Below are 24,579 nucleotides of genomic sequence, written 5' to 3' on the forward strand. Positions count from 1 at the left end.
CAATAAGTTAATTAATGAAAATATAAAATGTGTAAAAGATTTTCAAGGAGACAACAATGAGCTAGAGACCAATTTGCATAGATGTAAACTACTATTGGTTACTGTTTGGCCTTCAACAATAAGCAAAATCTTTAAAATGTAGGAAGCTATGAAGACTTTGTGACATTATGTTAAGACTTTGTAATAACTTCACCATTGTTTTAAAGATAAAGCGTATTCAAGCACTTTTTAAAAAAAATTGTAGGAAGATGTTCAAAAAGTTTTCAAAAAGGACATCAGACCAGATTAAATCAAGTAAGTAATTCTTGACTTGTGTAAGTATTTTAATTTATAATGTTCTGATTAGTACTGTTTTCTACTGCACAAGTATTTCTTTGAACATACAACAGTTTGGGTTCCAAGATAAGTCTGAACCATCTTAAATATTTATCAATATGCTCCAGTAACATTGATAGTGCAAGATGTTAACTCTGCATAGTATATTATTTACTTTTTATATTTGTATTGATTTAGTATAAAACCAGATAGGTTATAAAATTGAGAAAGGAAATGGTGAATATGTCAAAGCGACAACCACCCGTTCATTTGTGTAAGTTGAAATTTGAAAATTCACCTCTTATTCCATTTTTTCTCTTAAAAGATGATTTTGATCTATTTTTTTTAGCTTTTTGGCAGAACAATGAAATATCATTTTTAAAAATGTATTTAATTGTACTTAAGGCATCATGAATTATATATAATCATTTATAAAAAATCTGCCCCTAAAAATTAGAGGTGAGTAATTTCAGGCTTTAATGAGCCTCTTGTTTCTGTAGATATCTTGTTTCAATATTTGTGAAAAATGTTTATGCCAACCTGGGGAGATATGATATAACAAAGAATACTAACAATTTAGGCAGTTTATTTATACACAATTTTTTTACCCCATGCAACTTAAGTTACGAAAGGTAAAATATTTTTGACTGGTCCATCTCTCTTTTTGTCTGTCGCCATCTGTTATCAAAAAAGCTTGGATGGGATTGTTATTGACAGAAATAAGAGGAGGGAGACTTTTTTCACGAGGGGACTGGATAAAGATCATAGATTTTTGCTTTATGCCTAGAACATGTGAAAGCACATTTATTTTTTGTTGGATTTCCTATAAATTTCAATGAAGTGCTGGATATCGGTTAAGGTGGACCACTTTGTCAGGGGGGGGGAAGGATGAAAATCATAGATTTATATTTTGTTTGCCTAGTGACAATATAGGGATGTGGGGTATGTGATCCTGCTCACTTAACTTAAGTTCTTTTATAGATAACCAAGCTTTAAAAAAAAGTTCTATGACATAATTCTAGGTAAAAAAGATAAGAAATCCTTTGATAGTGATGACAGATCTCCATTTAAAGCAAGACATGGTAGGTATTTTTAAATATTTAGAAATACTTATTGCTGTTGTTCTACACATCTACAAATTTCCTACTCAATTATGCATGTATCAGGCTTATTATGTTGCATGCCAGAAGCATTTCATCTTAACAAGTCACTTCTAACATCTTATAATTAATTACTTTATAGAAAAAAGAAGTGTATATTCCTTTACAAGTGAGGAATTTTCTCCATTAAAAGCTAGGAAAGCTAAGAAATCCTTTACAAGTGAGGACAGTATTCCATTAAAAGGTAGGAAAGCTAGGAAATCCTTTACAAGTGAGGACAATTCTCCATTAAAAGCTAGGAAATCCTTTACAAGTGAGGATAGTTCTCCATTAAAAGCTAGGAAATCTCTTACAACTGAAGATAGTTCTCCATTAAAAGCTAGGAAATCCTTTACAACTGAGGACAGCTCTCCATTAATTGCTAGGAAATCCTTTACAAGCAAGGACAGTTCTCCATTAAAAGCAATACAAGGTGAGTGATAATAAGTTATTTGATAATTCCATTGACTTATATGCGTGTTTTTAACAACACGGAAAATATATTGAGTGTTTTTATAAATTTAGAAACACGTCAGAGGGAATCCCAGTTTTGATAAAATACGATAGTTCTCTGAATTCCGATAAATCTATCTTTGTCATATAAGAAATGAAGTGGAGTTTTTCTTATATGTTATTGTTATGAAACTGATATTTAAGATCATTGTAATTCCATAAAGAAATAGAGAACCATCTAGGTCGTTTAGTTAACATTTAATATACGATCTTGCTCAAAGGTTTGTTTTGGTAATTATGCGCATGCGTATAGATTTCTTGACTTCAAGGGGTTTTAGCTCTGGATTCCCCACTCAATTAATTTATATCTCATGGGATCTTTTCTATGAATGTCTGCTATTGAGGGTTATTGTTGTTGCATATCTGTAAATCATATGCATCATTTAAAAAAAATGAATGTAGTCATCATCATAGAACACCCCTTCAGGCGAAATGGAGTCTACCATATTATCGTTTCGAGTTGTCTCACTTCCTTAAATGTTGAGTCAAACGACATGTCCAGTATTAGCTCGTTCTGTCAATAAATGTTGTATTTTATTTAAAACGATCGCAATTTGAACCGATAAATTTGTACGGAAAGGAGTCATGATCACTGACTCAAAGAAAATTAATTATTTAAAGAGTTAGGAATGGGGTTCCTCCCAGAACTAATGTAGGAAAATAGGTGATAAGATACGAAGTGGAATATAATTTCTCTCACTCTGAGTCACAGTGACTGCTGTGGAAAGTAAACTTGGAATTGATAATACAAAAATAAAACACAATAGGCCTATTTTCATTGTTCTTATAGGATACAACATATAAATATTAACATTTTAAGTAATTTAAGAAACAGTTTATGCATACACACTTATTGATACAGCCAAGGTATAACAATAAACTATGACATAATTGTAAGTAGTAGAGATAAGAAATCCTTTGATAGTGATGACAGATCTCCATTAAAAGCTAGGAAATCCTTAAACAGCAAAGACAGTTCTCCATTTAAAGCAAGAAATGGTAGGTATTTTCTATATTTTGTATGTTGATATATTTTTTCTGTTCTAGACATAACTGTGTAGTAAGCTGACTTAAAAAAGAATACACAAGTTTCTTCGTAACACTTACTTCTAACACTTTACAATTAATTTCTTTATAGGAAAAAGAAGTGTGGACAATTCTTCATTAAAAGCTAGGAAATCCTTTACAAATGAAGATATAGTTTTCCATTAAAAGCTAGGAAATCCCTTACAAGTGAAGATAGTTCTCCATTAAAAGCTAGGAAATCCCTTACAAGTGAAGATAGTTCTCCATAAAAAGCTAGGAAATCCCTTACAAGTGAAGATAGTTCTCCATTAAAAGCAATAAAAGGTGAGTGATAATATAAATATGTTATATACCTATTACCATTAAAAAGAGGAAGCTAACATAGGGGACAATGAAAGTTAATACCATTACTTTAACCATTGAAAATCCTGAAATTTAGTTTTTGATTCAGATAGTCATTTGAGCTTATGCCATCACTTGCTATAATCCTCATGAATTATTTCAAGAATCTTCCGTTCTGAAATTAATGGGTCAAATACTTCAAAAAGACTTAAAGTGAATGTTCCTTAGGGTATATAGTTTATAAATTTTAATTGATGATTTGATTCATCAACAAATCTTGATGCTGTTGCTAAGAAAAAGAACATAGTTTAGTGGTTTTTGTGAAATTGGTGTCTTTTTAATAGAATTATGCCATTTTCAATTAAATTTTTTAGTGCGTCTTTTCATGTTGTTAAGTTATACTATTGTAAATGAGGTTAGGGTAAAGGTTGGCGTCTGTTAAAACATTCACACCTGTTGCATTTATTATATGCACCTGTCCTTAGTCAGGAGGCTGTTGTTTAGTGGTTGTCGTTTGTTGGTGTGATTCATATATGTTTCTTGTTTCTCGTTTTGTGAATAGATAAGACCCTTTGTTTCCTGTTTGAATTGTGTAACACTGGTCATTTTGGGACTCTTTATAGCTTGCTGTTGGATGTGAGCCAAGGCTCTGTGAAGAAGGCATTACTTTGACCTACAATTGTTAAATTTGAATTCATTGTGACTTGGATGGAGATTTGTCTCATTGGCACTCATACAACGTCTTCTTATTTATATAAAGGACAAATGCAGTTTTAGGCTTATATCTCACTAAAGCAGTTAGAGCAAAAATAATGGAGGTTTATGTAAGTAATAGAACAAGATCTACCTGCCATAAGATGAACAGTGCAATTGGACAACCCATGTTTGGTAACCGTCCCGAAATGGTTGATTTGTTGGTTATTTCATTGTATCGTTAATTCTATTATAGATAGAGAGAAGTTAAAGTAAATAAATTCAGCGAAGTTAGGTATAAAAAATAAGTCATTATCAGGCTAAGATCTATATGCATTGTAATTTTCAGACATATCCAACAACCCATTGTCGGGTTACTGTTCCGAAATAGTAATTTTTTAGGGAATTTTATTGTTTTTGGTTATTATCTTCCATTTTTTTTTGGAAATATATAGAGATAAAATGTTACAGCAAAAAATGTTCAGCAAAGTAAGATCTACACATGAGTCAAATGAGTGAAATTGAAATGAGATATTAAACTGTATGCAATAAAAATAGGAGGAACAATTTATGTGCTTATATTTTAAGATTCTGTGGATTTATTGATTTTCGTGGGATACCAATTTTTGTGGATAACGTGGTGTAGGTGAATCACAAATTTCTCTAGGCTTGTTTCAACACATAATAAAAACCATGAAATGAAATATACAAAAAAACACAATTTTTCCACAATCCACGAAAACTGGTACCCACGAAAATAAATGAATTCACAGTAATACAGCTTACATGTTCCTATATACTTTTTTTGTTTATTTTAATTGAAGTAAATGAAAAATATTTCCTCAGGAATGCCCACCTTCTTAGTTATAAAAGCAAAAGAAATGAAAGCTGAAATTATAGAGTATCTGCAGAATTATAAGCCATTTAAATCATTGCCAAAAGTTGGAGATCCTGTTTAACCATTATGTTGACAACACTAGAGGCATATCTGAGGAAGTGAGAGATGAATTAACTTCATATCTCAGCTTGACTTATAAAGACATTTTCAATCTATCTGTCAGTTCTGACATTCCATCTATGATGCACAACACTATATCATTCATAATACATCATTCAGGAAACAAAGGTACAACTTTTATGAGAGAAAACAATATTTTTTTTTACTTTCTGTTACATTAGAAATAACAGTACTGTAGTTGAAGAGTTGCCACCGTCAATTGTTACACAGTAGACAGTATCAGAGACAGTAAAACAGTGATGTGCAACCATCAAATAAAAATTGACAGTGACAACTGTTCAAGTACAGTACTGTTATTCCGATTCTAATGCATTACAAAAAGAAAAAGTACGATAAAACTTTAAAAAACGACTAAATTTGACAATTAGAAAAAAAATACGCGAAATTTAATGAATTATTTTGGCACAAAAATGTCATGGCTAAACGTGACGTCATACAAATGAAAACTTACAAACTGGAGGTTATTACCTTACCCGTACGCTTCAAATTACGATAAAATTACATTAAAACGCCAAATTCAAGGTAGGTGTTGTTTTATTTTCAATTATATAGTAGTAATCGAACATTTGTTGATTCAATCAATTCAAAATGGGGGGTCCCTCCTTAGTTAAGCCTGACCAACTGTGGATTTGACAGCAAATTTTAGCCAATGAAAAAAAAAATTGTTACATTCAAATTGCATTAGAATACTCATTATCTGAATAATAGAAATCTGTCACATTTTGTTATTGTTTTCCAGTTTCTTGTTTTTATATTACTGCATACACCTTAGTATGTTATTTTATATTAAACCAATTTCTGCCTGTCATGGCATTGAAGGTTGTGTTCTATAAACATATAATTTATTCCATTTGAATTAAGGTAAATTTATAGAGATGACCTGCTGTTGAAAAAATACCCGATGAATGATTTTTTTCAGTGGTTTATTTATGTAAGCTGAAATGCTTTTGTAATAGGCCTAGGTAACTATAGCTAAGATGATAGACAAGTGCCTCATGTTTAAAAATATTCATGTAATTACAGTAGCCCATCCAGAATTATTCAAAATGTTACAACTTACATGAACATCAGTGTAAAGGTTAAACTTAATGATATACATTTTACGTTTTTACAGGAAATCAATGTTATTTCGTCTTAGATTTTATTCTAAAAAAAATCCCAATTTGATGTTTTAGGGACCAATTTGAAAACACCTAGAATCATCCCTGGTGGAATAAGCTTGGGTTTTCTCCTTTTTCATTTACATTGTAACTCAACTGTTTAATTTTCCAGATTTAAATAATCCAATAGATGTTTGCCAAAATTTAGAAAGGATCCGTGAAACTACTGGAGAATATGAAAGGATTGGTAAAAATCCTAAAAAGGGTAAATAATCTAAAGTTTTTACAACTTTATATCAGTCCAAAGATTGTTTTTTTCACAGTTTGTCTTTTAAATCTTATTTACATTCTGAATTGCAACTTGTATACTTTTGAAGATTTGACTGATAAAAGAATTTTATTCAGATTTGAAAAAGGATGATAACAGTTTGTGAAAAGAAGTTTCATCTTCATAATGCAAATTTAAAATAGTTTTAATTGTATTAATTCCATACAAATATTTCAGGGAAGGTTAGAATGAATTAATTTTTTTTTTAAATCCTGATTTTCATTTCAGATGCTATTACAGGACTTATTAATCATTCATCGACAAAAGATAAAAAATCAGAAATAGGTGAGAAATCATTTAGTATAAAATAATAGTTGGTTAAACAATCTTCTCCTCTGAAACTGCTGAGCCAAATTTAACCAAACATTGCCAAAATCATTATTAGGGTATCTAGTTTAAGAATTGTGTCCGGTGTCCCGGTCAGCCAACCAAGATGACCGCCATGGCTAAAAATAGAACATAGGGGTAAAATGCAGTTTTTGGCTTATAACTCAAAAACCAAAGCATTTAAAGCAAATCTGACATGGAGGTGAAATTGATCATCAGGTCAAGACCTATCTGCCCCGAAATTTTCAGATGAATCGGACAACCCGTTGTTGGGTTGCTGCCCCTGAATTGGTAATTATAAGGAATTTTTGCTGTTTTTGGTTATTATCTTGAATATTATTATAGATAGAGATAAACTGTAAACAGCAGTAATGTTCAGCAAAGTAAGATTTTGTTTAATATTCACATAGACCAAGGTGAGCGACACAGGCTCTTTAGAGCCTCTAGTTTTAAAAGCAATGTATTTGCATAATAATAGTCTTTTTAGTTAGTAAAATAAGTTGATGTTTTGTAGGCAGAAAAAGATCAGGAAATAAGAAAATAGATGCAGCAGAATCCAAGAAGTGTACAGTAAGACTGACTGATATTGGTACTATTAAAAACTTGAAAACATATGTAAACAAGACAGAGAAAAAAAGAAAAAGAAGGAAGATATGTGTAAAGAACTTGTAAAAAAAAATGTTAAATGTTAAAGGGGCACTAGCTGTCAAATTCATGTTCACCGATTTTACTTAATTTCTAGTATTTGATTTATAATAATGAATAATGTTAACATTTATCCAACCTATTTAAAGTCTAAAATAAATTATTAAGAGGACACGGTATAAAATTACATTTCGTGTGTTCGCAGTCTAGACCGCCATCTAATTAATTATTGAGTTGACCTCTAAAGTCATTCAATGACCATATAAGCGATGTAAACATAAATATAGATATAAATAGATCAAGCAAATTCATGCTCTTGGATTATTCTAGGTCTATTTAATTTTATATTATAGATGAAACATTAATGTTTATCATCGTTTTTATCTGTATAAGAATGATTTTCTGTGGATCAAATCAGTCAATCAATTGATTTACCTTTGTTTCACTTTCAATGTTGATATTTTTTTCCTTTAAATAATTTTACACATTCAATTCATGTGTTATCCATTTCAAGCTAAGGAGTTAAATTGAAGTTCACATTAATACAAATTCTATGAGGTTGAATTATTCACTTGCAAGTGAATAATTCATTATCAATGATTTTAGCTTATTTTGACAGAACTAAATCATACTTGCTGCTAAAAGCGAATTATTATTTCACCATTGTATTTCATTAGTGATTGAGCAAAAAAAATAATATATAATTTTTTTTTTTATATATCTCGTAGCTAGTGCCCCTTTAAGATTTAAAAAAGTTCATCTGATATGAAACAACAAATTCAGGATACTTTGTGTCATATTTCAAATAAGTTGAATGTATATCTACTTATGATAAAACTATGGTATTGCAAAATGTCGTAAATTTTTTTTTGTCTTATTGATGAAAATCGATAATAGAAAGAGTAAAAAAGCCTGTGAAGTAAAAATATAAAAAAATATATTAATATATAACAAAATCCCTTCAAGAAAATATTGTGACCTTTAGTTTAGTCATGCAGTTCTATGACAGCAGATCTTTTTTATGTTATGCAACTTTACCATAAGTTTGACCAAATGCAAAGCAAATGCAAAGCAAACAATAAAAATCAGGAAAGAGAACACATGGATGTATATTAATTCTGTTTGACTTGAATTTACATTATTATTTATCTAAAGTTTTTCAATTTTTCAATAGATAGACTAAGTGTAAATGTTTGTTATGTTTGCAAATTTTCAATATTATTTTTTCATGGAGTAAATGAGTGTGCATTGCAAACAAAAGAGTGTATTACACAGTTCTTTCCATTAAGTTCATATTTATGCACAAAAAAAAAATCATAATTATGAGTACTGTTTTTCACTGTTTATTGTATACACCCCTATATCATGTACATAGTATAAGAAGCTTGAGAAAAAAGTTTCCATGTGTATAACAGGGACATATCCGAAAAGTTACAACTTCATAAGTTCAAATTCAGTAAAGTTTTGCTTAAGTCTGATTTTTTTTTTAGCAAGAACTTAATATATATAAAGAAAATTCAATTCAAAGATGACCTTGATTTTTGCAATGATATATATACATAGATATAATACTTTTACTTAATCATTCTGCTTGGATATCAACCTTGTCAAATTTTTAAATTGAATAAAAAAACAAACAAATACTTGTGTTTAATGATCTTCATACTGTTAGCGTTCAGCCAGGATGAAGAGATTATGCTCAAAATTGTCTCTTTATTGGATTGAATGAAATAGCTTTTATCTTTAATATGAGAAAAGTAGGAAAGTTATAGATACATTGAAAGAGATTGAACCTTATAGTTATTTTTAGTTACAGTGAGGATAATGATATAATAAAGACTATCTTGTGACTTTAATATTTTATTGTTGTTGTTTGTTTATATAAACAATGTTTTAAGTTTCTGTGAATAGGTATAGTTTCTTTATTTATTCCATGTTTTGTTACATTATCAGTTTTTTTGTGGACCTTCAGAATTTGTGGCTAATCTTTTGCAACATAAATGTCAAAATATTCACGCATCATGCATCTTGAACTTTATTTTTATTTACCTATAATATGAACCATAATGTATATAGATATAATCCTTTTACTTCATCATTCTGCTTGGATATACAAGTTGTCTAATTATTGAATTGAATAAAAGACAAATACTTTTGTTTAATGATCTTCATACTGTTAATGTTCAGCCAGGATGAAGAGATTATGCTCAAAATTGTCTCTTTATTGGATTGAATGAAAGAGTAAGTTTTTACCTGTCCAAGTCATTATGCTGTTAGAGTACAGCTAGGATGAGAAATAAATGCTACAGTGTTAAATTTAAAAACAAAATTGATTGAGAAATATATATTTTAACTTCTGAAAACAATGATAAAAAATGAATCAACAGTAATAAGGATATTTTTTTGTATATATATGTACATAAATCATGTAAATATTTATATATGTTGTATTCAAGTTGCAATTTTGTACATGTTATATCAAGTTGCAATTTTGTACATGTTATATCATGTACAGAAATATTGTACATGTGATAACTTGTATATAATTGCAAAAAGGCTTGTTATGAACTGTACAAAAATACCTCAAACATAGTATACCATGTACAATACATTGCTTAAAATGGTTTACATTTTACAAAATTTTAAAATGAATCCAAATAAAGCGGAAAATACATTCAAATTTTACTGACTAAAAAAAAATGAAACTCAGAATGTAATTTTAAGAGCACAGTGATCAGAAAGTTTTAGAATTATTTGTATTGCTTCACGATTCATGTTGGCATAATATGTTTTCATAACATGTTTTTAGCTCACCTGGCCTAAAAGGCCAAGTGAGCTTTTCTCAACACTTGGCGTCTGTCGTCCGTCGTCTGTCGTCGTCCATCGTCTGTCGTCCGTCGTCGTTAACTTTTATAAAAATCTTCACCTCTAAAACTACTGGGCCAAATTAAACCAAACTTGGCAACAATCATCATTGATGTATCTTGCTTAAAATTTGTGTTTTTTTACCCGGCCAACCAACCAAGATGGCCGCCATGGCAAAAAAAAAAGGAACACAGGGGTAAAATGCAGTTTTTGGCTTAAAACTAAAAAAACAAAGCATTTAGAGCAAATCTGAAATGGAGTAAAATTGTTTATCAGATCAAGATCTATCTGCCCTGAAATTTTCAGATGAATCAGACAACCCATTGTTGGGTTGCTGCCCCTACATTGGTAATTTTAAGGACATTTAATGTTTTTGGTTATTATCTTGAAAATTATTATAGATGGAGATAAACTGAAAACAGCAATAACGGTCATCAAAGTAAGATTTACAAATAAGGCAACATGACCAAAATGGTCAGTGGATCCCTTTAGGAGATATTGCCATTTATAGTCAATTTTAGTCATTTTTCGTAAATCTCCATGATCTTTTACAAAAATCTTCCTCTCTGAAACTACTGGGGCAAATTAATCCATACTTGGACACATTCATCATTGATGTATCTAGAAAATTGTGTTTTTTGACCCGGCCAACCAACCAAGATTCTAAAAATAGAATATGGAGGTTAAATGCAGTTTTTATTTATTACTCAAAAACCAAAGCATTTAGAGCATTTAGAGCAAATCTGACAATGGGTAAAATTGTTTATCTGGTCAAGATCTATCTGCCCTGAAATTTTCAGATGAATCAGACAACCCATTGTTTGGTGGCTGCCCCTAAATTGGTAATTTTAAGGAAATTTTACTGTTTTTGGTAATTATCTTGAATATTATTATGGATAGATATAAACTGTACACAGCAAAAATGTTCAGCAAAGTAAGATTTACAAATTAGTCACTAGAACCAAAATGGTCAGTTGACCCCTTTAGGAGTTATTGCCCTTTATAGTCCATTTTTAACAATTTTTTCGTAAATCTAAGTTAACTTTTTCAAAAATCTTCTTCTCTGAACCTACTTAGCCAAATTTTACCAAACATTGCCAGAATCATTATTAGGCTATTAAGTTTAAAAATTGTGTTTTGTGACCGGGCTAACCAACAAAGATGGTCGCTACGGTTAAAAATAGAACATAGGGGTAAAATGCAGTTTTCGGCTTATAACTCAAAAACCAAAGCATTTAGAGCAAATCTGACAATGGGTAAAATTGTTTATCTGGTCAAGATCTATCTGCCCTGAAATTTTCAGATGAATCAGACAACCCATTGTTTGGTGGCTGCCCCTAAATTGGTAATTTTAAGGAAATTTTACTGTTTTTGGTAATTATCTTGAATATTATTATGGATAGATATAAACTGTACACAGCAAAAATGTTCAGCAAAGTAAGATTTACAAATTAGTCACTAGAACCAAAATGGTCAGTTGACCCCTTTAGGAGTTATTGCCCTTTATAGTCCATTTTTAACAATTTTTTCGTAAATCTAAGTTAACTTTTTCAAAAATCTTCTTCTCTGAACCTACTTAGCCAAATTTTACCAAACATTGCCAGAATCATTATTAGGCTATTAAGTTTAAAAATTGTGTTTTGTGACCGGGCTAACCAACAAAGATGGTCGCTACGGTTAAAAATAGAACATAGGGGTAAAATGCAGTTTTCGGCTTATAACTCAAAAACCAAAGCATTTAGAGCAAATCTGACAAGAAGTAACATTGTTTATCTGGTCAAGATCTATCTGCCCTGAAATATTTAGATGAATCGGACAACGCGTTGTTAGGTTGCTGCCCCTAAATTGGTAATTTTAAGGAAATTTTGCTGTTTTGGGTTATTATCTTGAATATTATTATAGATAGAGATAAACTGTAAACAGCAATAATGTACAGCAATTTAAGACTCAAAAATAAGTCAAAATGACCAAAATGGTCAATTGACCCCCTAAGAAGTAATTGTCCTTTATAATCAATTTTTAAAAATTTTCATAAAATTTGTAAATTTTTACTAACATTTTCCACTGAAACTACACGGACAAGTTCATTATAGACACAGATAATTGTAAGCAGCAAAAATGTTCAGTAAAGTAAGATGTTCAAACACATCCCAATCACCTTAACCAAATTTTGTCATGAACTGTCTGCTTCCTGTGTTTAATTCACATATGCCAAGGTGAACGACACAGGCTCTTTAGAGCCTCTAGTTAATATATATTATATTCAGTCCACCGTGGCCTATAGAAGTGTTATGCTGTTTGACCCACTGCAATGATGAATTATAAGAATAATTTATAAACTGTTTATATTTTGTCATTGTTAAAGATAATTGGATATATTAATCTATATTTTGTTGATTCTTGATTAACCTTCAAGGGTCACATTAAAGACCAAATGTTTGGACATTCAAAGAGTGTTTTAAAAACAATATGCACATGATTGTCTGAAGGTTTGCTATGGTGTAGAAGCATCTTGAAAACATATCTGATTCTATCCTTTTTCCTTTTTGGGGCGGGCAAGAATATAATTCTTAATAGGGAACTATAATTAAAAAGTTAGGGAAAAAAAAGGAAAAGGGATATTGCAATTCTATCATTAATAAGCTAATTCTTCATTTAAACTTTGGTCATGATGATGAACCCAGTGTGGTTACCATTGCGCCCCAGACCAAAGTTCATTAAGCACTAAAAAGAAGTGAGTTTTTATTAGATGTTGTTAATAATTATATGCAAATGCAAAATGAAAATGATGTAATAGAAATAGAAATTATTTTATCGGAGTATAATCGCAATTTTACATTAGGCTTTTTATTTAAATGATTAGTAAATGACAATAGTGAAGTAAAAAGATGTAGAGAGGGCAAAACAGCTCTTCTTGTTCCACTGATTGAAAAGTTCCAACTGGAAACAGACTTTGTTAAACTGCTTCTGCCACGAAAAATCAGTGCAAAAAATACTGTTGCAATTCATTCGCTTTTATCAAACCAATGTATCGTTCTGTCATTAATGAGTTTTATTTACTTAATTTACATGGAGTTAATTCACAGGGACATATAAGTGCAGAAGATTTTATGAGGTTATTGCATGAACTTAAAACCTGTCATGCTCATTATTTAGTGCACATTTTACCAGTTTGCATTTGTTTGAGATGCACTGAATATAGACATGAAAGACTTAATCAGCTTTCAGTATGTACCTATGCAACACCTTACCATGGTTCTATTACAAATAGCCCTTTTCGTAATTTACCAGTAGGACAACAACAGTTAACAGGTGGCAGACCTGGCTAATGGTATTCTGTTATTCCATAGTTTACATGTATCACATGTTCACATTATTTTATTGTTATGTATTTATTATGTTAATACATTATTGTAATCATATATAGGTTTCTAGTAGTTGTTGATTTATTGATAGAAGAAACATACTAAAAATAATAAAACAGAAAAAAAAAAAGGATTTGAACATGTTGAAGTTGCCATATTTTTAATGAATTCTTAAGGACTCAAGGTCTGTTGATTATATCTGATATGGAAATGTGTGGGTTTTTTTTATGTATATAAATGGAACAATTTCTCCTTATAGTTTCAAATATAGGCAACCGATGTTCAATAGTCATAATTCGATAAAAAGGAAACAAACCCAGACTGCAAGCAAAATCTAAGGGAACTAATCATTCGCTAAAAGGAAATAAAGGAACAACAAAAATACTAAACTCCAAGAAATATCTAAGTAAAAAACATCGCAAATAGCCTGTCCATAACAAAAGCTTATAGAAACGGACAAACTGATAAACAACTGACATATTCTTAACTTCGTACAGGACATAATTTAAAAAAATGGTTGAAGTTCCACCAGGTTTATGCTTGTTATTGTTTGTTATTGTCTTGATGTATTATTGTGTTTCATTTAGCTTGTTGAATTTGTTGCTTTGTTGCTTATAATTTTTTACCTCATTTGACAAGAGACAGTGCCCTTTTTCAATTTTTGTTTTACCGTGGACTGAGACTCTCCTTGTTGGGGTATTTTGAAGTTTCTCAACATAACAGTTTTATTTCTTATTTTGCTCCTTCCATAGTGATAAACTCTAGACATGAAATAACTTCTATAGTTGGGTAAGGTTTCATTATTGCCAAATGATCTACTATCCAGCCAAAGACCATGAATATCACAGTATAGCCTTCATCATGAACAAACTCTTTAATCGTACTGAAAGCAACAGTAATATACCGCCATAGTCATAAATCTAATCAAACAATAAAAACAAAACCGGATTACAAACCAAAACCGAACAATCAACTACAAGAGGAAAACAATAGAACAGCAAAAAAACTGAACTACAACAAAAATAAACGCCAAGTTGAACATACATATAAGCTGTATAGTCAGAAATAACATTCAGAGACACAGTTGAAAGAGATTATTCAAAAGTTGAGACCAAGTTAAGGATAAACCTTGAATGAGAGTATAGTATATTAAAGTACACAAAATATCAGGACCCTATCATTTCTGTCAGCAGAACAAGTGTTCTCCATAGAAAAAAGATCAATTTCAACGAGTGAATCAGCCATATAATACCAGTATTAAATTTCAGCTCACGTTATAGACATTAAGTTATAACACAAAATTATAAGCTTTCGCCGAAAAATGAAGGACTTGTTTTATGCATACATAAAAATTGATAGCATGTAGAAATTCCATTACATTTCATAAACAAAATGTCCCCGGAGTGCTTTTCTGGATGCTTCTTCAGCGAGAGCGCACAAATGATTTCATAATTGTCAATGCCAAAATTTTGAAATGTCGACTTATGTTAAGAGTTGTATAACTGAATGCAAGCGTTTGCTTGGGCTACAAACTTTCATGTTGGTTTATATCATTTTATTTGTTTTGTTTTGAACTTATCTTTAACGGTTGACATTCTCAGTCATACCACCAGTGGATGAGAAGGTAAATATGCTTAAGTGGAAGGTTCTGAACTACAAATGTATAATCTCAACTAGAGTGGTAAACATGCATATTATATATAAAAACATGAGCATCGGTAATTTCCTCCAAAATCACACGTTGCACGAGTTAAAAAATACTGTTTTCATCATTTTGTCCACTATAGCAAACGAATTTTACCTTACATTTTCCGCCCGTGTTGTTTAACATATTACATATTACAGCATTTTTAAAACAGTTCGTGACTGGGGGTCAGACCAAGATAACCGTTTACAACAAAAATCGCTGCAAAAGTGATAAAAATGAAGCTATTCTGGGTTTATCTTCATCATTTACGCTCAGAACCTTATATTAGAAAGCTAAGGATGTAAAAAACAAAACAGAAACAGTTGAAGTGCCAAAATAACACACAAAAAAGATAAAATAGTCGAAGGCCAGCTGTGGGGACATCACAATAAAGCAACTTATAACATCACAATTAATTATGTCATAATGAAATTATCACAATTCGGAAAACTTATCCTTGGTACCTTATTTATAAAATATAGGGAAGGATGAAAGGAATTACATTACTTTAAAGTTGTCTGATTTGGGATAACAAATCTTTGTATTTTGCTACCTTAATATAAATAATATAAAGTTAATACAATTATTCAAGCTTTTAAGAGACAGAAGTTAAATCATTGAAGCGCTTTTTTATGCTGAACTCACCTAAACGTTTGAAAAGTCCTTAGATTTATCATTTATTTAAAGCGTTTGAAAGATAAAGAATTTTAAAGACTATAAAATGGCGCAAATTTATATTTTATGTATGGTTACATGACAAAACATCAAATGTTTGTGTTTTATGAACTGCAATGCGAATTTTCTTTTAGAGAAAGAAGTATACAAAGAACAGTGGGAGAAATCAGGAATCTTTTACGTGAGTATTTCTTTATATTTGACTTGTTTATCTAGTTTTTATTTGAATGAAAAAATGTAAACAAAGTATCTACGATACTCATATGTTCATACACAAGTTCTATAGCTGGTTTATATGACCAAACAGCTCGGTCAATGGTTGGTTGTTATACATTTATTTTCATTCATCTTTCATTTAACATATTTTGGACATCTTCACTCTCCTGTTCAGGGCCAAAACCCTCTTAAGTTAATTTGTCTTGTCTTTACTCTATCATTATGGATTATATATTGTCAAATGAACAAACAACATATATAATATATGTGGACACACAATATAATATACAGTACTGTCTGGTATCCAATATGAATTTGAAGTATACAAAAGGATGCTCTGGAAGGAAGTGAACAACATAGAGTGTACATAATTTTAATTGTAAATTGGCGAATGTTTCAAATGTATATAACTTTGAGAGGACTTGCTGCCTTTCCCTGCAATGCGCTTAGATTTCGCGGGATCAAAAAAATAATCAGCATGAATACGGTTCCTTACTTGTTCTTCTGTAAAAACCTACGTGTTAACTACCTGTGTTACTTAGTATTATAAAATCAAGACACAAGGCAGATACAGCCATTTTCAAAAGGAGGAAAGGGGAAGGGTCCAACCATATGTTTCCAGGAGTTCCAACGCCCAAACCCCCTCTCATATCCACCCTGAGACAATATACACAAAATCTTAAATGTTGAATATTTTACATTTACTGTATCAAACATAAAATTTATTATTTTGCGAAAAAGCTAACACTTTAGTATTTCATATCATGTAACTTCAACATTATAAGAACTTGTTCAAATTGCGAAAAAATGCTAAAATTTTAGCTTAAAAAATTTAATCGTTTTTTATGCAGTTAAAATTTTAGCCGTACGAGTTTTGAATTCAAATTTTGGGAAGGCCAAAAGTTTAGTTTTATTATATAAATTTATTGTGTATTATATATACAAAGGGAATGCTAAAGTTATAGCAAACATAACATTACTTTTCTTTTTATTGCAGGATAATACTAAAACAGCTGTGAATTTTGAATTAAACACACATAATATTAGCGAAAAAACCTAGACTTTTAGCCATTTTGCAAAGATTCGTAACAAACCATTTTGAGAATGAAAATTGCAGAGTATCAAAATTTATTGCAGTCCGTTTTATATAATAAATATGATTTTTACTTAAATGGTGACAAACTAGAAAAAGTTTTAAAATATAAATATCTTGGAAATATAATTGAAGCATCTGGGAAATTGACTTCATCACACACTGAATTGGCTAAGAAAGGTACTAAAGTTTTGTTTTCTATGGTAGGACTTGTTTCTAGCAAACGGCTTACGCCGTTAGCCGTCGGCAAACCGGCATGCCACTTGTTTGTAAAAATATTCAGCACTGCGCATGCCCGGCTTACGCCGCTCGAGCCGGTTTGATTTGACCGGCTAAGCGGCGAAAAACATGGCTGACTGTTGTAAGAACCGAATTTGTTTATTTAAAACTATTGTTAATCATCGCGAAATAGCCAAAAACGCGCTAAAAACGGCATAAAACCTAACTAAACAAACTAACACTTGTATTTATATACTGTACTAGAATTGCCGAGGTCTCAAGGAAGATAAGTATTTGTAACTAATTGTGGTCACCCTTTATAAATAAATTATTTATTGTTATTATTATTATCATATTTATCCCGTTGTTAATTGTTAATTGTAAATAATTGAGCAACGTATAAATGCTTTGTCGCTCTTGAGAACGTTTTTGTTACAGTTGTAAACGTTTAATAAATATCACAATTCAGTCTGTAAAAGATATAGTTGCAATTTTCCTTCTTCATCTATCTCAAACAGCTGGAATAGGCCATTACCTATTATAGCTGGTAGTAATGGTCATTGGGCAGCCATGTTAGATTTGCCCGTATATAAGCCGTTCCACTTGTTTCTCGCACGAATAGGCGTACGCCGGTCATATGACCGGCACATGACCGGCTTACTAGAAACAAGTGCGCCTTATTTTTAAGTATCTTTCTCCTTTAGAAAATGTGTCTATAAAAGTAAACCAAAAATTGTTCGAATCACTAGTTAAACCTATTCTTATGTATAACTCTGAAATTTGGTATATGGATTTTTATGAAAAAATAATAAGAGCTAAAAGACGAGCTCAAATTAAAGACATGAGTAAATTTGATATTTTAGCAATGATTGATAGTAGCCAAGTGGAGAAGACACATTTAAAATTTTGCAAATATATACTTGGGCTAAGTAAACAATCTGTCAATATAGCTGCAAGAGCAGAACTAGCTCAGTATCCCATAGATGTCTTTATTAAAGTACAATCATTGAAGTACTTAGCAAGAATTTCTAGTGATGAAAATAACCCTTTATTATATGATGCTTTTTGTTTATCGGATTGGCTTAGCACTAACGGTATATTTTCATGGTTTTCATATGTAGAAAATATAGCCAATGTAAATAAATTAGACATAAATAAAATTCAGGATATAAACTATAAACAAGAGAAGAGTTCATTCTCAAAAAATATTAAAAAAGAACTTAAAGATACCTTTGAAAATATTTTCTTTGAAAAATTAAAATTAACTAATGAAACCAGTAAAATGTTCTTGTACAGTAAAATAAAAACAAAATATGAAATAGACAAATACATTTCTAAAAATAGTTTTGAAAATAGAAAATTATTATGTAAAATGCGAGTAAGTGACCATTTCTTGGAAATAGAGAGGAGTAGATATAAAAGAATTCAAAGAGAAAATAGAATATGTAAACATTGTAATATAAATGCGGTTGAAGATGAAACCCACTTTTTCTTAAAATGCAAAATTAATAAATCTTTACGTAATCAGCTTGAAAAAGATAAAAATAATTTATGTCCAGAATACTTTAATTTGTCTGAAACAGATAGATTACAATTAATTCTATCTTCATTTGATATTATGCAGCTTACTGTTCCGTTCATTAAAAAGTCATTTGCACTGAGGGGAGTGGACACAACGCCTGCATAAATATTACTGTTTTACCACTTTATATATGATGTTTAAGATGTTAATTTTTCTATTGTGTATATTGTATTGTATTGTTTGTATATGCCTTCAACCCCACAGGTATAAATGTGCATTTCATTAATAAATAAATAAATATATATGATACATATCTCTATATTTAATATATTTCAATGGGGGTTGAAAATAGGGGTACATATAACCTGGGTGATAGCCTTCAGGGCCAGGAGTACCAGATTGAAATATATCAGCTCTTTCATTGTGTCTGGCATTGTTCTGATATTGATGCCGGTTGTCTCTATGTGTTGGTCTATAACCATTTCTAGAACCTGAATCAAAGTTTCTTCTTACCTGCCTGAGGTCTAATTTTAGACACTTGCCAACAGATGATTTGATATTGGAGGAGTTACAGCTTGCAAGGAAGCAGAACAGTTCAAGTGTCAAATGAAAAATGTACAGCATATTACATTGAAACAAGAAGTTTTGAAAACAAAATATGAAACTCAAATTAGCCAGTTCAAACTGCAAGGTGAACAAAAGTTAGAAACTATTATAAAACTTGATAATGAAGTATTAAAATTGGCGGCCAATTTAACTGAGCAAGAGTCTAAAATTCAGGTACTGGAAACTCAACATAAAGCATTAAATAAACAATTGGAAAACAAAGAACAAGAAATACTTAGTCTTAAAATTCATAATGGTAGAGATGAATCTGGAGGTGATTTCACTTCTGTGCAGAGTAAAATCAAATCCGGAGAAAATACTACCAGAAACACTCAGCCTATTCCTATTCAGTTACTATAATATGAACTTCAAACACGAAAGGCATAACCCACAAGGAATGTCCTCTCGCTATTCACTCAACAAAGTTGTTGCATATACTTTGAGTGAGACCGAAAGTAAAGTCACAATTTTAACAAATGTATCAAAAGTCCGGGTATTTCACTCATTAACCATTGACATTAAAACTTGTCATCCAGATGAATGTATATTTAAAATGGAAACAACTACCAATGTATCACTTTTTCCTAATACTAAAATAGTTTTGTCATTACCAACCCCAAAGCCGACAACCCTACATTTAACAATAGAGGACTGTTGATTAGTGCATTACTAAAGGAAAAATTCAATGATAACAAAATGATCGCATTCTGTGATAACAGTAACCAGTCGTACAAAAACTAACCTCTCCAAAAATTCCTGGACACGAGGGACGGTGTACACCTAAATGAAAAGTCGAATCAGAGTGTTTGCGTCAAATTTGAGAGACTGCATAGACAATATTTTGAATCTTCTCAGTAGACATTCATATAATTATGGCAATAGACACCCGTATGATGGACAACGATACTATAACCAAAACTTTCGAGGGCGTGGCCAAAAATGATATGGAATATGGATGAATCTGGATTTTTTTTCGAACACAACCCTGTAAAGGTGGTGGGAAAGGGGGCAAAAAATGTACCAGGACGCACAAGAGGTATCAGCACACATGTGACGATAGTTGTTTGTGACAATGCTACATGTATAGGAGATAAGATGAGTCCTTTGTTGGTTGTGAAAGGTAAAACAGAACGATCGATATTTGGTTTCAATACACAAGAGGCTCCATCTGGTACCATGTGGGATTACCAGGAAAGTGGGTGGATGGATGATAGGATAGGAGAAAGGTGGTTTAAGGAAATATTGTTGAAACAATGTGGTAACGATCGGCCACAGATTCTAATTTTGGATAGGCACTCCTCACATGAATCATTGGCACTAATACAAGAGGGTATCACAGAAGATATTGTTATTATGTCGGTGCCACCGCACATTACACACTATTTACAACCACTTGACAGAACTGTGTTTGGTTCTTTTAGCAAGCAGTATGACAGATCGTGCTCAGAATTTCTACAACAAAATATACTGCACAAAGTGGATAAGTGAACTTTCCCAACTTGTTTGTTCCATACAGCATGGAATTCTGCATTAACAAATGAAAACATCAAAACCGGATTCCGAGCTTGCGGAATTAACCCTTTCAATCCGCTAGCAATTCCAGAGTGTGCTCTTCAACTTCGTACTTTATTTGGCATTTCAAACTTTTTTGGATTCGAGCGTCACTGATAAGTCTTTTGTAGACGAAACGCGCGTCTGGCGTATATATAAAATTTAGTCCTGGTATATTTGATGAGTTTATTTACCAACCAAGTGAGCCTTCACAATATACTGAACAAAACAACTCGGTCATAAAATCGACTGAAGCTGTATGGCATATCTCAACTGCCACTGGTTCTCGGTCGTTAACGGAAATTGAAGCTAAAAAGACAATGGTTCCATCTGGTGATGGGCCGGTTTCAAATGTCAACCATAACCAGATATTACCACTAATTGCTGATATTACTGATAGTCTACAACAACCTGAAATAGACGACCCGCAACATCTGCTAGAGTTGATATTACAAAACAAAATTGAGATAGCTGCTACTGCAAATGAGGATGGAGTTGCTGCAGTATCTGATATGTGGAATGCAGAGGTAACCTCTTTATTTCTACCGTTCAGCAATGTAAGAGAGAATAAAAAAAAAACACTGATTCAACTGACCATGTTGGTCATGATGACATATTTGTAGATCTTGCTTTCCTGAACATTATTGCTGTTTACAGTTTATCTCTATCTATAATAGTATTCAAGATAATAACCCCAAAAAACGGCAAAATGTCCATAAAATTACCAATTCAGGGGCAGCAACCCAACAACTAGTTGTCCGATTCATCTGAAAATTCCAGGGCAGATAGATCTTCACTTATTAAACAATTTAACCCAATGTCAGATTTGCTCTAAATGCTTTGGTTTCAGAGTTATAAGCAAAAATCTACATGTTACCCCTATGTTCTATATTTAGCCATGGCCGGGTCACCGGACACATTTTTTTTCAACTGATACTCCAATGATGATTGTGGCCAAGTTTGGTTAAATTTGGCCCAGTATTTTCATAATTAAACAAATATTGCATGCGTATTGCTTGACATGGTTCTTGTCGTCTCTTTTTTAATTTTTCCAAATTTTTTGCTTCAGCCTTGAGGTTGTTGTAGAGTCATTATCTGCGTAAATAATGCCAAATGTGCACCCTCTGTTGTCCATCCTTGTAACCATGGACAAAGCCTAGACCCTGTTATAAAAATAGGACTTACAAAAAAGGACATTGTAATTAAAACAATTAGTTAGAACTGTTTTGGATGACTGAAACATATTTCATCTCCCTACTTATAACTTACACCATCACGAATTAGTTGATCCATACGATGTGTCTTTGAACAAACAAGCTAAGGACATTTTTACCACATGGTAGATTGTGGTTTGTCATTACGTCGTCTTATCTTTTAATTACCGAACGTGACTTATTCCTGAGTGTGAATTCGCATTACTATAAGACGTGTTACGGTACTTGTCTATCCCAAATTCATGTGTTTAGTTTGATGTTGGATTTGTGGTTCTCTTTGCATATTTCTTTTTTTATTTACAGAATGCTTGTCAAAAAAAGGAAAAACCCTAAAATGTGTTAGAGAAGATTTGATATGGGCAATGACGGGGCAAGAAAAAATACTGGATGGTTTGTATTCAAATTTTGGCTTGGCCATAATAGAAATACTCAAATTCTTTTTGTTTTTGGCTTAAAATCACATTTTGTTCTAGTAAAATAAAGTTCTGAGTGTTAATCAGTAAATTTCATGCTTATTTGAATTCAAGGACTTTTCATATTCATTAAAATGACACCCTTTTTGTCGAGCCTGCGACTTTTGTTGCAGAAAGCTCGACATAGGGATAGTGGTCCAGCGGCGGCGTTAGCTAACTTCTTTAAAGCTTTATATTTTAAAAACTAGAAGACCTTGATGCTTCATACTTTGAATATAGATGCCTTATGTTACAAAGTTTCCGTCTGTCATATTTCCATTGTCCTTGACTACATTTTCATGGTTCAGTGACTACTTGAAAAAAAAGTCAACACTTTTTGTAATGTTCATTTCTTTCTTATAATGAGTAATAGGATAACTATATTTAGTATGTGAGTACCTTGCAAGGTCCTCATGCCCGTCAGATAATTTTTATTTGACCTCGGCCTCAATTCATGGATCAGTGAAAAAGGTTAAGTTTTCATGGTCAGGTCCATATATCAGATACTATAAGCAGTAGGTCTACTATATTTGGTATATGGAATGATTGTAAGGTGTACATGTCCAACTGGTAGGTGTCATCTGACCTTGACCCCATTTTGCAGGAGACAGAAAAGATGAGAAAGTCTTGAAAGAAAGACCAGATGATCTGGCAGACTCGAGAAGAGACAGAAAAGATGAGAAAACCATGAAAGAAAAAGATGATCTGCCAATAGGAGTAGGAGACAGATGGGATGGGAATGGAGAGGAAGAAAGAATTGATGGTTTGTAAAAAAAACTAAAGAAAGTAGAGCTAAACTGTCAAGGGAAAGTGATAAACAGGTCAATTTCTATCAGCCTTGAAACTTTTAGATCAATTGGACAACCTATTGTAGGGTTACTGTCTCAAAATAGTTAATTTTTAGGAAATTTCAGTTTTTGGTTATTATCTTTAACTATATTATAAATAGTTCAGCATAAAAGTTGCATGAGCAAAATGTTGAAAATGACCCCTTAAGGAGTTAAATGATCTTGAAAGACATTTTTTTTTCTTATTTCTTATTTTTTGTTAGAAACTTTGATGAATGGATACATAAAATGGCATGGTTATATAATTATTGATGAAATATCTGCACAAAAAACTACAGTTAACGATTTCAGGCTCTCATGAGCCTCTTGTTATTCATGTTTATCAGTGTTCTAGCCAGAAGCGTGAAAAGTGAGAAGAAAAATTATGTAGAATTTGAAATAAATTTGTTGGTTATTTTTAAAATTTTCTATCCAACATGAAAAAAATGATTTGGAGACGGATCACTTCCTTATCAATTCATATTTGATATGGGCTTTTTAAAAAAAAATTAAATGGAATAAGATTAGTATGATTTTTAGGCGACAATGTGTTATCTTTTTTAAAGAAATAATTGTAAACATTTTTAAGGTGGTATAGGACTATAAACAATCTGTTTTTTCATACCAATTATGTGTATTCTTAAACATAATCAATGTGTCATTTGACTTTTTTTAACCAATTTTCGTGGTAAGTTCTTGGGACAGGGTTTTTTAATTTGTTGGTTTACGGATCCACCGACCCTATTTTTTCGATTTTCAGAATAAAAATAAAATTGACATTTCAAGCTTTTTTTCTTCCCGCTAGCCCTAACAAATACATTATCCCTGAAATATGAATAAA

The 24,579-nt window shown here is 31.4% G+C and overlaps 1 long non-coding RNA gene and 1 pseudogene across 1 annotated transcript; one reads left to right on the forward strand and one right to left on the reverse strand.

Moving 5' to 3' along the window:
* The window catches only part of LOC143052019 (uncharacterized), a 445,702-nt pseudogene that overhangs the window by 258,188 nt on the left and 162,935 nt on the right, over positions 1-24,579 (reverse strand).
* On the forward strand, positions 1,340-6,411 carry LOC143050973 (uncharacterized). Its single transcript, XR_012970517.1, has 5 exons — positions 1,340-1,397; positions 1,558-1,887; positions 3,106-3,317; positions 4,875-5,154; positions 6,319-6,411. It is a non-coding gene; the product is annotated as an uncharacterized LOC143050973 (long non-coding RNA).

This window comes from Mytilus galloprovincialis, chromosome 11 (genome assembly GCF_965363235.1).
Source record: "Mytilus galloprovincialis chromosome 11, xbMytGall1.hap1.1, whole genome shotgun sequence".
Taxonomy (NCBI): Eukaryota; Metazoa; Mollusca; class Bivalvia; order Mytilida; family Mytilidae; genus Mytilus; species Mytilus galloprovincialis.